At 38.3% G+C, this 12471-nt stretch overlaps 1 protein-coding gene across 5 annotated transcripts in view; it reads right to left on the reverse strand.

Moving 5' to 3' along the window:
- The window catches only part of GBE1 (1,4-alpha-glucan branching enzyme 1), a 303019-nt gene that overhangs the window by 252078 nt on the left and 38470 nt on the right, over positions 1–12471 (reverse strand). The window lies entirely within an intron of this gene.

Consider the following 12471-nt stretch of genomic DNA (forward strand, 5'->3'; position numbering starts at 1 on the left):
TTTAAAGTTAGACAAATGAATTTATTTATACTATGGATAACTAATGAGCAATTGTTTTTTCTGCCTAAAGTTCTTCATACAGAACATATGATTTTTTTTTAAAAAAAAGTAAATTAAAAAAATGCAGTAACATGCAAGTTCCAGCACTGAAATACATCTTAATTTCCACAAATATGATTAAAAGAATCTAGAGTATCTGTAAAGATTAAATGATGATAATTACGAAGTTTTTCTTGACATTTGCAGTCAGCAGCTCCTAATTCTGGTAGAGATGTAAATACTAATAAGCAATTAGATCTAATAAGCAAGCAGTCTATTTTAATAATTTTTCAACAAGCAAACCATTGCTAACTTTAAAATTCTGGCACAGTGTTTTCTTAAACATGGAGTAAATTAGTTAAAACTAACCCTTTCCCTATTTTATTTTCTCATTAACATTTTACAATACTAATGACTGTACTGACAGCAATTTGGCAGTCAGTGCATCTTACAAGGTTTTTCAAGTTGCCAAACATCCACACTGTTAATCCAGAACTAAAAAGGTGAAAGTGATTGTGATTAGAAAAAAATTTAAATACGGACTGATTTTTTCCATAGGTCATTTCACTGATTTTTCTGATCAGACTCCAGTATTTGAGAGCTGAGTTAAAAATATTTTAAAATTTACCCTTCCCTAATATCAATTTCTGTCTACCAGAAGCCTAGAGAACTACTTACTAAGGCACCAATCCTGCAAAAATACATGCACATAAGCAACCCCATTTGCTTCAATACAGCTACTCACCTGTGTAAATCTTTGCAGGATCAGGGCCTAAGAAGTATCTCTAGCGACTTGAGAGAAATTTTGGGATATCAAGTATTCCATTTGAAAATGACAACTAAACATGGTAAAATAGTGCTCTGAGTCAATTTCAACATAAAGTTACTCTGCATTTATTTTTTGCAGTAATCAGAGTAGTTAGACTACATTTTTCATTTACAGCAGTAAAAAAATAGAGTTTAAGCTTTGATTTTATATACTTTCCTAGTACATACTGGTTCAATTTAACCATAATATTTCCTGTTTAGTCCATTGTTGTATAAAGGTATTTTCCTACAAACATTTTAAGTTGAAGAGCAGCTATTTCATTCAGTGCTCAGTGTCTCAATATACCTCTGTTTAACATCTAAATTGTAGATGGGTTGCGTATTGAAACAGGATTGTGTTTTGTTTTTCACTGTAAACATTCTCTTCTCTTTACCTCTTCAGTGATTATCATGGCACGGTTTTGATTTTGTTTTTGTTTTTTTTTAAATAAACATAACTACAGAGAAACCACATCATATTTGAGCAGAATGCTGAAGAAAATGTAAAAAGATTTCTTTCTAGAAATCAGTAGACTAAGACTGTGTTAGCTCACGTTTGATATTACACAAGAGAAAATAAACTGAAAGGTCATCTCAACAGTTACAGCGTTGCCCTTTTCCAAGGTAATCAGCAGAGCATGTAGCAAAGACGTGAACACAAGCGTGACTGCAAAGACAGTAGCTGATAAAGAGGCCTGCTGCCAAAAGTACATGGGACAAAATACTACACTTCCAATGCCAATTGAGGAGTGTCGCCAATTGAAGAGTGTGGCACTGGTAATTCTGATTTATTACTTTAATTTGAAATTGTGCTCGTTAAACATTCAAGTTTTCATATTGCCAAAGACACCAGAATGTTTACTATTAACATTAATCACATACCTAGGTAAACTGAAAGAGCAATATAGTTATTAATTTGTTTGCAATGTTGAGACAATACAGTCATTAAAATTAATCTAGCTAGTTTACTGGGCATGTTTACTGTAATATACAAGCTCCTTTTGGAATTCAACAGGGTTTAAATTAAGGATTAGATGGTAATTTTTTCCATATTAAAATAAGCAGCCTAGTTTCTTCTCAGCACAGAATATTTAAGTCTGTGTGGAAGATTCCAGCAATATCAATCATATTAAAATAAGCTTTAAAAGCAAAAGTAATTCAGAGTCAACCCTCTTAAAAGTTTTATTTACTTGAAGTATTTTAATGGAGCTGCAAGTCATAACATTAATTCCCATTTGAGTCCACCGTCAGACTATTTCTAAAGGACTTATTTTGTATTAATAGATATCAAGGTTGAGTCTGGAAAAAATAAACTCAAGTCCCACAGCAACAATACTGACAGCTACAAAGTCCAAATCAAAACTCAGACTAAAATAATGGCTGCACTCAGGCTTTGGAAAAAACAGGGATAATATTTATCACTTCTGAAGAGCTTTTTTGGTTGGCAAGCCCTGCTATTCATAAAGCTTAAGACTTTCTTTACACATTGATGAGGCTAAGGAACCCAAGTATCAAGGGAATAGCAATGGGCAATATTCATAAAACTTTCTTAAAATACTTTTGATATGATTCAGCACACCCCTACAGATTATTAAGGATCAAAGTTCTGCACATAGTGACCTTGGTCCACAGCAGTTTATTTCTACTGCATTTAATTTTAGTTGGTTGCACTGTGGAATGTGATCTTTAAATGGCCTTTATTAGTTTGTCACAGCAGTGAACATAAGAAGCCATCTGTTTCTTCTCAAATTTGGACTCCAAGTGTGCTATATCAGTTCTGCAAGTAATGTTATTATCTTAAAGTAGCACAATAATATGCTGAATAAGATTTACCTTTCTACATCGATACTGAGCAAAATAAGATTTATACAAAAATGTTAATTCCCTACCAAAAAAGGGTGGGGGGAGAGAGAAGAGAAGGAGAATCGTCATCCTACAATCATGTCAGAATTTCATTCCTTGCCAACTTCTCCCAAATCAACAGGATTTTGACTGGCACTGGGGTTATGTTAACCATACATCTACCTTTTGAAGGAATGTTAAGCAATGGAATAAGTTTGGGTAACAAAACACTATTGCTAAAGATGGAGAATGATGAAGCTGCTCCAGCTTCACTATGAATTTCTATAATTAGCCTACTTCAGGTCTCTCTAGAATTCATCAGACCACTATCTGGTCTTTGAAAAGAGCTAGTACCAGTTACTTGGAGGCAGATGCAAGAAACCCTATTGTTGTGATAAAAGTCTGTCCATTGTGTGTTGGGGGGGAGGCCTCTTCCCAACTTCTTTCCATCAGTAGTTGGCCTCTGCCCTGAAGTATGAGTGTTTATATTCCCAATACTTTTTGATTGTCTACTGTAGCTGTTCATTTTTCATACAAAACAAAAAATCCTTTAAATCCTACTGAACTCAACCTCATTTACATTTGCAACAAGTTCCAAAGATTTATTATATATGATGGACAAATATTTCATTGTGTGTGCTTTAAATTTGTTGCCTTTCATTTTAATTGAAATCCTCCTTGTCCTTGTATTACAGGGAAGGGTAAATAGCATCCAATTTACTTCTTCTATACTGTTCATTTATTATACTTCTCACATTCCCTCTTATTAACCTGCTTGCCAATAAACTTTCCACTCATCCCATGGAAATTTTTTTCAAGCCTCTAATCATTTGTCTCACACTTCTGGATCACTATCTTTTTGCTTTAATATGACCCAAACTGCAGACTTTTCCAGTCAAGTCAATAGAATGCCATCATATTTCCAGAAGTAGTTTTCTACCCCATTCCTTACACATTCTAATATTTTAGGATATTCACTAACACTGCACTTTGGGTAAAGGTTATCTGTACTCTAGACACCTCAAGTAAAATCAGTTCTTCCACTTCCCCAAATCCGACTGACTTTACAGACAATCATTTTAGAACCCAGTAATTTGTATGGAGTTGTCCATATTATTTCTTCCAGAATAGTCTGTCCTATTTGTTTGCACTGAATTTCATCCATTATCATAGTGTCCATTCGCTTATTTTTGATAAATATGAAGTCTTCTAACTGGACTAAATTGTGTCATCTGCAAATCTTGCCCCTTCAATATTAATCCCATTTCCAGATTAAGAGTATATTAGAATACTGGTCCTAGCACCAATACTGAGGCACGCCACTGTTAACTGACCATTTATTCCTTCTCAAACATTTCCTAGTCTTGATAAAAAGTTTACTTCTCACCTCCTCACTACTTAATTTTCTTAGAAGCCTTGTGAAAAATAAATTTGTCATCCCAACTAAATTACAACTCTGGTTGTGACCCAAGTTCCCTGTAAACTGTGCGGCTGGACAGCCACCCAGCAGGCTATCAAGTGCCACGCAGTTCAGGTGTTCCTCTCTCACTGCCATGTGCTGCTCCTGCCCTCTGCCTTTGATCTGCTCCCAGGAGCCTCCTGCTTGCTACACAGAGCAGGGGAGGGTGCTGATGTCAGTATGTCCCCTCTCCCCGCCCCTGTACCCCATCTCCACAGAGCTGGGGGGAGAAGGGGGCAGAACACAGCAGGGCTCAGCATGGAGGGAGATTGCTGGCAGCTGCTGCAGAGTCTGAACTTGCTGATCTACTTTTAAAAGGGCAGCGTACTTAAAGTGGCATCAGAGTAGTTAAACGGGCAATGCACATCTCTGTCACACACAGTCTTTCACCCTCACCTCCCAACACATACTTGTACTGTTGTTACTACTTGATACTTCTTTCAAAGTATGTTATTTTCATTTTTTGACTGTTCTATGTATTTCATAATTTTTATTTCTCTTACGCTAACATTTAATTTAGTAATAATTTAATTTAGTAGTGAGTTCTAAAAGCCTAACCTGTCCTGACTAGAGTAATCATCCCTATGGTAACTCTTAAAAACCTAGATATAATATATACATATATTTTGGTTTCTACTGGTGGCGCACAGCCGCACATTACCTCGATATGGTGCACACAAAATTCATTCCGCACATGGATTGAAAAAATTAGAGGGAACACTGGTTGTGACCTGCAATAGATATAGGTCATGTTTTCCTTCCTGTCTGAAGCCAGAAGGAGACTTCTTGTATGTGAAGCACAAGCTAGCAGCTGTGCTGGTAGAAGAAAAAAAATACTGGATTCAAGGAACAAGTACAGACACTACATCACACCAGAGAAGCTAAGGTGTTCTTGGACAGCCAGATTATTTGAATCCAGTGTAGTAATGCTTCCTTAAAGGAATACTGGAAGGGAAAAAAAAAAAAAGGGGGGGGGGGGGCTGGAAATGAGGTCAGGTAAAATAGACCTCAAGGCCTGGCATTACTGGCTAGTATTCGTGTAACAGTGAGAGCAGAAGTCAGGCTTCCAGAAAAAAAAGAGCAGAGACAGCATTTAAATTCTGATAAGCTGAACTGCCACCTTGCTATTTTTATCATTTTGTCTTGTCAAGTCAGTCAATTGCAAGCACAATACTACTTTAACAGAAGTACCACTGAAGAAACTTCAAGATGACAAGATAATAAAACAAAACAAGTCAAATCTCAGAATGTATGCCTCCATCAAGCAATCAAGTGCCTTGAGAGTTCATAAGATTTAAAAGACAAAAGACAAAAAACCCGCATTACAGTTTACTGTTCAATATCAGTTTTCCAAAGTTTCTCTTTGCCTCGTCTGTTTAAAAGGACATTACATGCCCTCTTTTGACATTGGGTTGGTGTGCTTCAGAAATGGAAAATCCATAAGTTTCGTTTTCTTCACCCACTCCCATCTACTAGGAACATCTTTGGACTATTTTTCTATTTGGAGGATGAGTAAGAGGCATAAATTATGGTGGGATGCTTTTTACAGTGGGATAAGAGACCACATCTGATGCAGAAGTGGGGAGGGTAAAATTTGTAGGGGTCTGCATGGGTATCTAATACCTTAGTAAATAGAAGTTCTCTGAAATTAGGATGAGGAATAAAAAGTGGTGAGATTCAAAGCTTAAAGTGGACATGACATTGGTGAGTGCTGTTTAATCATGGTGCAGATTGGTTTGCATCAGTTCTCTGTTGCCTGTCTCTTCAATGGCCACTTTGAGGTGTAACACTGCTGAGAAGGGGTGTCAAGGAATAGCATTGTAACAGGCCAGGGGAGAAAAGCATGGTTTAGATTAGACATCTCTTCTCCCTGCTCCTATTTGTGGTCTTTTAAATGAAGTTATCCCACTCTGCGTGTAATAATTTTCTATTAAAACAGAGCACTGGATGGGCACTTTTGATGTATAAAATTAAATAATAAAAGGTTCACGGATTCAAAATTTGTCACCCATTCCTTAAAAGGGTTGTTTCCGTACTTAGCAATTCTCCCACAGCTGCACTAGTCTCATGAGTTTTAATGCTCTTTTCACTCATAAAAAAGCAGTCTGAGCAGAGACTGTGCCACATCTCTGGTGCTTGTTAAATGTTTGACTAGCTTAGGAAGTGATATTTGAACTCTTCTCCAACTCGTGTGAACTCTTGAAGTACATTTTAAAATAGAAAAAACAATTGAGGAAAAACCAACCATATCGCTGTATATGTGTTGTAATATATTATCTCTCTACACTTGTCCAAATATAAATATTAATATTATTTTCAAAAAATATGTAGTATACAAATGCATTAACCCAAGAAGTCAGACAGGACATAGGAAACTTCTTATTTTGGACAAAAGCCTCGAAAAATTCTGCTAACTCTGTACTGTGAGCCCAATTTTCAGCTTGGAGAGCTGCCAAAGTAAAGCCTTCCATCTGAAGCCAAGCAGGACTATAGGTTAATTCCCTAGCTTCTTTGACAGTGGCTATAGTTTATGATTTGCTGTAGACCTGATATATTTCCTGATGCTGTCGTGTAAGGGGAAGATATGAACTAGAAACTTGAAGATTTGTTAATCAAACTTAGTCAAAAATAACCTCTTCAGTGAAGGCCAACCATTCAGGGAAATAGTTTGCAAACTCCATGCACACACTGTGGAGCAAAGGGAGTTCAGAGGCTCCTGAAGAGTATGTGGGCAAGACAGCACAAAGAGATATTCTTTACATCTTAGGTCATGTGTTATAGTACATTTGTGTGTCTGCAATCTAAACTCCTAACTAAGGATAGTAGAACAGTTTTATATATTGAAACTAGTCTTCACCTTTTATAATGTCATATATCTACACTGTTCATTACTGCGTGTTATCCCAACCTCTCCTGCCTATGCACATTCATTGTGCAACACAGATTTAATCCAACAGCAGAGAGCCGTTCACAAAAATAGAAATAAAACAATATCATCAACAAGAAAAGTGTTTCAGCTGTCATTCAAATAGGACAATTAGCAGACTAAATTAATGAGTTCCTGAATTACACCAAAACAGAGTACTGTGGACAAAAGCTTAACAGGAAAAAATTGGTTAGTTTTCGTGGGTGAAAGCTAACAAAAATAAAGGTTACCTCATTATGTGCATATTTGCATCCACTTACCTATTCACAGAAATACTCTGAATACCGAAATTACTTAAGTTGTTCCCTCTAAAACAACTGGCAAAATAGACAATCCAGTAATTGAACACAAGTTCAGCATAGGTGTACTGTGCATGCAAAAAAACACCCACCACCACAAACAGACTGATTCCCACACATTGCTGGGACAGTCTATAAATGTATGGTGCAAATACCTGGCTACTGTCTGACTACTCAGGCAGGCAGGCAGACTTTTTTCTAGAGAAAGTCCTTATGAATGTGTACGTTGTCTTTGTGTTGTGTATTTTGGGTCAGTTAAAAGCTGTTACTGAAGTGTGCAAGGTGAACTTTCACATCAATAACATTCAGGTATATGAACTGATGTGGTAACAGAATATTTATACAAGTTACTTTTCCTGGTTATTTCCATTATTTTTTAATGACTAGATTTTTAACTTTTTTAGTATATGCATTTTGTAAAAGGATTACATTATTTACTGGTGCAACCTTAACTGTAAGATTAAAAAAAAAGTCAAAATTCCCTTTTAGGGAAAAAAAAGTAAGGAATGCTGTGAATTTAAAAACAGACTGGTGTTCATAAGAAACATTCCACTACAATTTTATCCGGCTCCCAAGGGATCCAGGTAGGACACTTTATACCCACCATAAGGTTTTCTATGGAGTAGTGTGCATGAGAGGACTGCCTCTTCTGCAAGCCTCCAGATTCCTTTCCTATGCGTCTTTGGAGAGGAACAGCAAAGATTATCCCTTCCTATGTAGCAAGGCTCCTAAGTATGCCTTCCTGCATAGCTAATGGCAGCAAGGCAAAAGTTCCACTGTGGTGTATTTCCTAATACATACAGCAGACGAACTGCTACTATGGACCTCCTCAGATATGCGAGAAAGGAGCTCCTCTCCTGCACAATTTAAGAGATGCTGCCGGGGAAAGTTCCCGTCCATCAATGCTCCTGAGTACCACAGGACCATACTTAAGAGGAGTTCTGCTCAAAACTCAACACCTCAGTGACTTCAACAAGACTCCTCACCTTGCATAAAGTTAAGCAAGCACACAAGTCATTGCAGGATTGGGGCCTAATTCTTAAGAAAACTCAAGGGGTCCCTGTCATAAATATAAAGGGAAGGGTAAACCCCTTTGAAATCCCTCCTCGCCAGGGGAAAGCTCCTCTCACCTGTAAAGGGTTAAGAAGCTAAAGGTAACCTCGCTGGCACCTGACCAAAATGACCAATGAGGAGACAAGATACTTTCAAAAGCTGGGAGGAGGGAGAGAAACAAAGGGTCTGTGTCTGTCTGTAGTCGTCTTGGCCAGGGACAGAACAGGAATGGAGTCTTAGAACTTTTAGTAAGTAATCTAGCTAGGTATGTGTTAGATTATGATTTCTTTAAATGGCTGAGAAAAGAATTGTGCTGAATAGAATAACTATTTCTGTCTGTGTATCTTTTTTGTAACTTAAGGTTTTGCCTAGAGGGGTTCTCTATGTTTTTGAATCTAATTACCCTGTAAGTTATCTACCATCCTGATTTTACAGGGGGGATTTCTTTATTTCTATTTACTTCTATTTTTTATTAAAAGTCTTCTTGTAAAACACTGAATGCTTTTTCATTGTTCTCAGATCCAAGGGTTTGGGTCTGTGGTCACCTATGCAAATTGGTGAGGCTTTTTATCCAACATTTCCCAGGAAAGGGGGGGTGCAAGTGTTGGGAGGATTGTTCATTGTTCTTAAGATCCAAGGGTCTGGATCTGTAGTCACCTAAGCAAATTTGGTGAGGCTTTTTACCAAACCTTGTCCAGGAAGTGGGGTGCAAGGTTTTGGGAAGTATTTTGGGGGGAAGGATGCGTCCAAACAGCTCTTCCCCAGTAACCAGTATTAGTTTGGTGGTGGTAGCGGCCAGCCCAAGGATAACGGGTGTAATATTTTGTACCTTGGGGAAGTTTTGACCTAAGCTGGTAAAGATAAGCTTAGGAGGTTTTTCATGCAGGTCCCCACATCTGTACCCTAGAGTTCAGAGTGGGGGAGGAACCGTGACAGTCCCAAACAAAACCAAAACTGATACCAGCCCTGAAATTAGACAAGTTAACTCTGAACTTTCAAAAGCATTTTCCTGTAGCTCCCCCCAAAAAATTAAAGGGGAGTAGGTATGTTTGAGACATTTTTAAAACTAGCAACTATGTACTGGTTTTTAAGCTTCTCTTGGAATAAAACTGGATTAGTCTATTATATCTCATCCACTACAGCCACCTGTAAATTCTTAAATGCTCTTACATTTTAGTCCAAAAAAGCGTAGTATTGTTTTTTTTTTAATTATCTACTGGACTAGTGATTACATTTCTATCTACAGCAAGGAATTCAAATGTAAGTGGGTGCTCTCTGACATAAGATTTAAGATGGGTCTTTTTTAACTTGTACAGTGTACATAGTGTGTAGTGTAGGGGCCACTGTATAGTTGAGGCGCTAAAGGAGCACTCAGTGAAAATGAGGCCATTGCAGAGAAGCTAAATTAGTTCTTTGTTTCAGTCTTAACTGCAGAGAACGTGAGGGAGAATCCCACATCTGAGCCATTCTTCTTAGGTAACAAATCTGACACAGTGTCCAAGATTGTGGGGTCAAAGGCGGTGGTTTTGGAATAAACTGATAAATTAAACAGTAGTAAGTCACCAAGACCAGATGGTATTCACCCAAGAGTCCTGAAGAAACTCAAATAGGAAATTGTAGAACTACTAACTGTGGTATGTAACCTGTTGCTTAAATCAGCCGCTGGAGGATAGCTAATGTAACACTGATATTTAGAAGAACACTTCAGACGCTATCCTGGCAATTACAGTCCTAACTGGTTGAAACTACAGTGAAGAACAGAATTATCAGACTCAGATGAACACTGTATGTTTGTGAAGACTCAACATGGCTTTTGTAAAGGGAAATCATGCCTCACCAATCATCTAGAATTCTTTAAAAGGAACAACAAGGAGGTAGAAAAGAGTGATCTAGTGCAGTGGTTCTCAAACTAGGGCCACCGCTTGTTCAGGGAAAGCCCCTGGCAGGCCAGGCCCATTTGTTTACCTGCTGCATCCACAGGTTCGGCTGATTGCGGCTCCCACTGTCCGCGGTTCGCCACTCCAGGCCAACGGGGGCCGCAGTAAGCAGTGCGGGTCGAGGGATGTGCTGGTGGCCCTTCCTGCACCCCCCATTGGCCTGGAGCGGCAAACCGCGGCCAGAGGGAGCAGCGATTGGCTGAACCTACGGATGCGGCAAGTAAACGAACCGGCCCGACCAGTCGGGCTTTCCCTGAACAAGCGGCGGCCCTAGCTTGAGAACCACTGATCTAGTGCATATCATGTACTTGGACTTTCAGAAAGCCTTTGACAAGGTACCTCACAAGGCTCTTTAGAAACATAGGCAGTCATGGGATGAGAGGAAAGGTCCTCTCATGGATCAGCAACTGGTTAAAAGACAAGTAACAAAGGGTAGGAATAAACAGTTTTCACAATGGCTAGATCTCAACAGCAGGGTCTCCAACAATCTGTACTGGGACCCTATGTTGTTCAACAAATCCATAAATGATCTGGAAAAGGTGGTAAACAGTAAAGTGGCAAAGTTGCCAGAGGATACAAAATTACTCAAGATAATTAAATCCAAAGCAGACTGTAGAGAGTTACAAAGGCATCTCACAAAACTGGGTGACTGGGCAACAAAATGGCAGATGAGCTTCAATGCTGATAAATGCAAGCAGTGCCCACTGGAAAACAGAATCCCAAAGATACATACAAAATAATGGGGTCTAAATTCGCTGTCATGACTCAAGAAAGATCTTGGAGTCATTATGCATAGTTCTTTGAAACATCTGTTCAATGTGCAGCATCAGTCAAAGGAATCTAATGTGAGGAATCATTAAGAAAAGGATTGATAGTAAGACCATAAATATCACAGTGTCACTATATAAATCCATGGTATGTCCACACTGAACACTGCATTCTGTTCTGGTTACCCCATCTCAAAGAAAAAAATATTAGAACTGGAAAAGTAACAAAGAAGGGCACCAAAAATGATTAAGAGTACGAATCAGCTTCCATAAAGACTGGGAGTGGGGAGGAGGGAGAGAATTGGGAGGATATGACAGAGGTCTATAAAATCATGAATGGTGTGGAGAAAGTGAATAAGGAAGTATTATCTACCCCTTCACATAACACAAGAATGAGGAGTCACCCAATGAAATTAATAGGCAGCAGGTTTAAAAACAACAACAAAAGGAAGTACTTCACATAATGCACAGTCAACCTGTGAAACTCATTACCAAGGGATGCTGCGAAGGCCAAAAATATAACTGGGTTCAAAAGAGAATTAGAAAAGTTCAGATGATAGGTCCATCGATAGCTATTAGCCAAGATAGCCAGGAATGCAAACCTATGCTCTGGTGTCTCTCAGCCTCTGGCTACCAGAAGCTGGGACTGGACAACAGCAGATAGATCACTCAATAATTGCCCTGTTCTGTTCATTCCCTGTGAAGCATCTACCATTGGCCGATTTTGGGCAAAATGGACCATTGTTCCAATGTGGCCATACTTATATACTATACATGTCCAAAACAAAAAGGGGGAAAACAGTCATCTTCAATTTGTCAAGTGAGTTGCTGAAGGAATATTTCCATTAACTCCTTCTTTAGGACTGAAAGAAAAAGCACAAGCTTTGGACAGGTTATTAAGAAAATTCATAATGACAAACAACCTGAGTAGAAATATCTACGAACAATCAGGTTGGATACGAAAAAGAAATAAAAGTGGTGGAAATAAAAGCATGCAATTCACTCCTCTTCTGCAGGATTATCAACAGACCAGGACTACAACAGCACTCCACAGATAAAGCAAAAAACTTTAAATGCTAATATGTTCCAGTTGGATTATACCTAATACAGTAAAAGTGCTTGTAATGTAACATCCCTGAAGTGAAAATACAATTCAATCAAGTCAACCTCTATATGTCTGACCAGCTAAATTTCATTTATCCTTCTCCGCCCTCAAAATATGACATTTCTAAATACTCTTGCCACTAAAATAGTCATACTATGATCCTATTATGCACTGAATGGCTGACCAAAAGAAGCACCTTGTCAGTCACTGGGATTAAGGAAGTCATCCATGTGTTTC

Source organism: Lepidochelys kempii, chromosome 1 (assembly GCF_965140285.1).
Source record: "Lepidochelys kempii isolate rLepKem1 chromosome 1, rLepKem1.hap1, whole genome shotgun sequence".
NCBI lineage: Eukaryota > Metazoa > Chordata > Testudines > Cheloniidae > Lepidochelys > Lepidochelys kempii.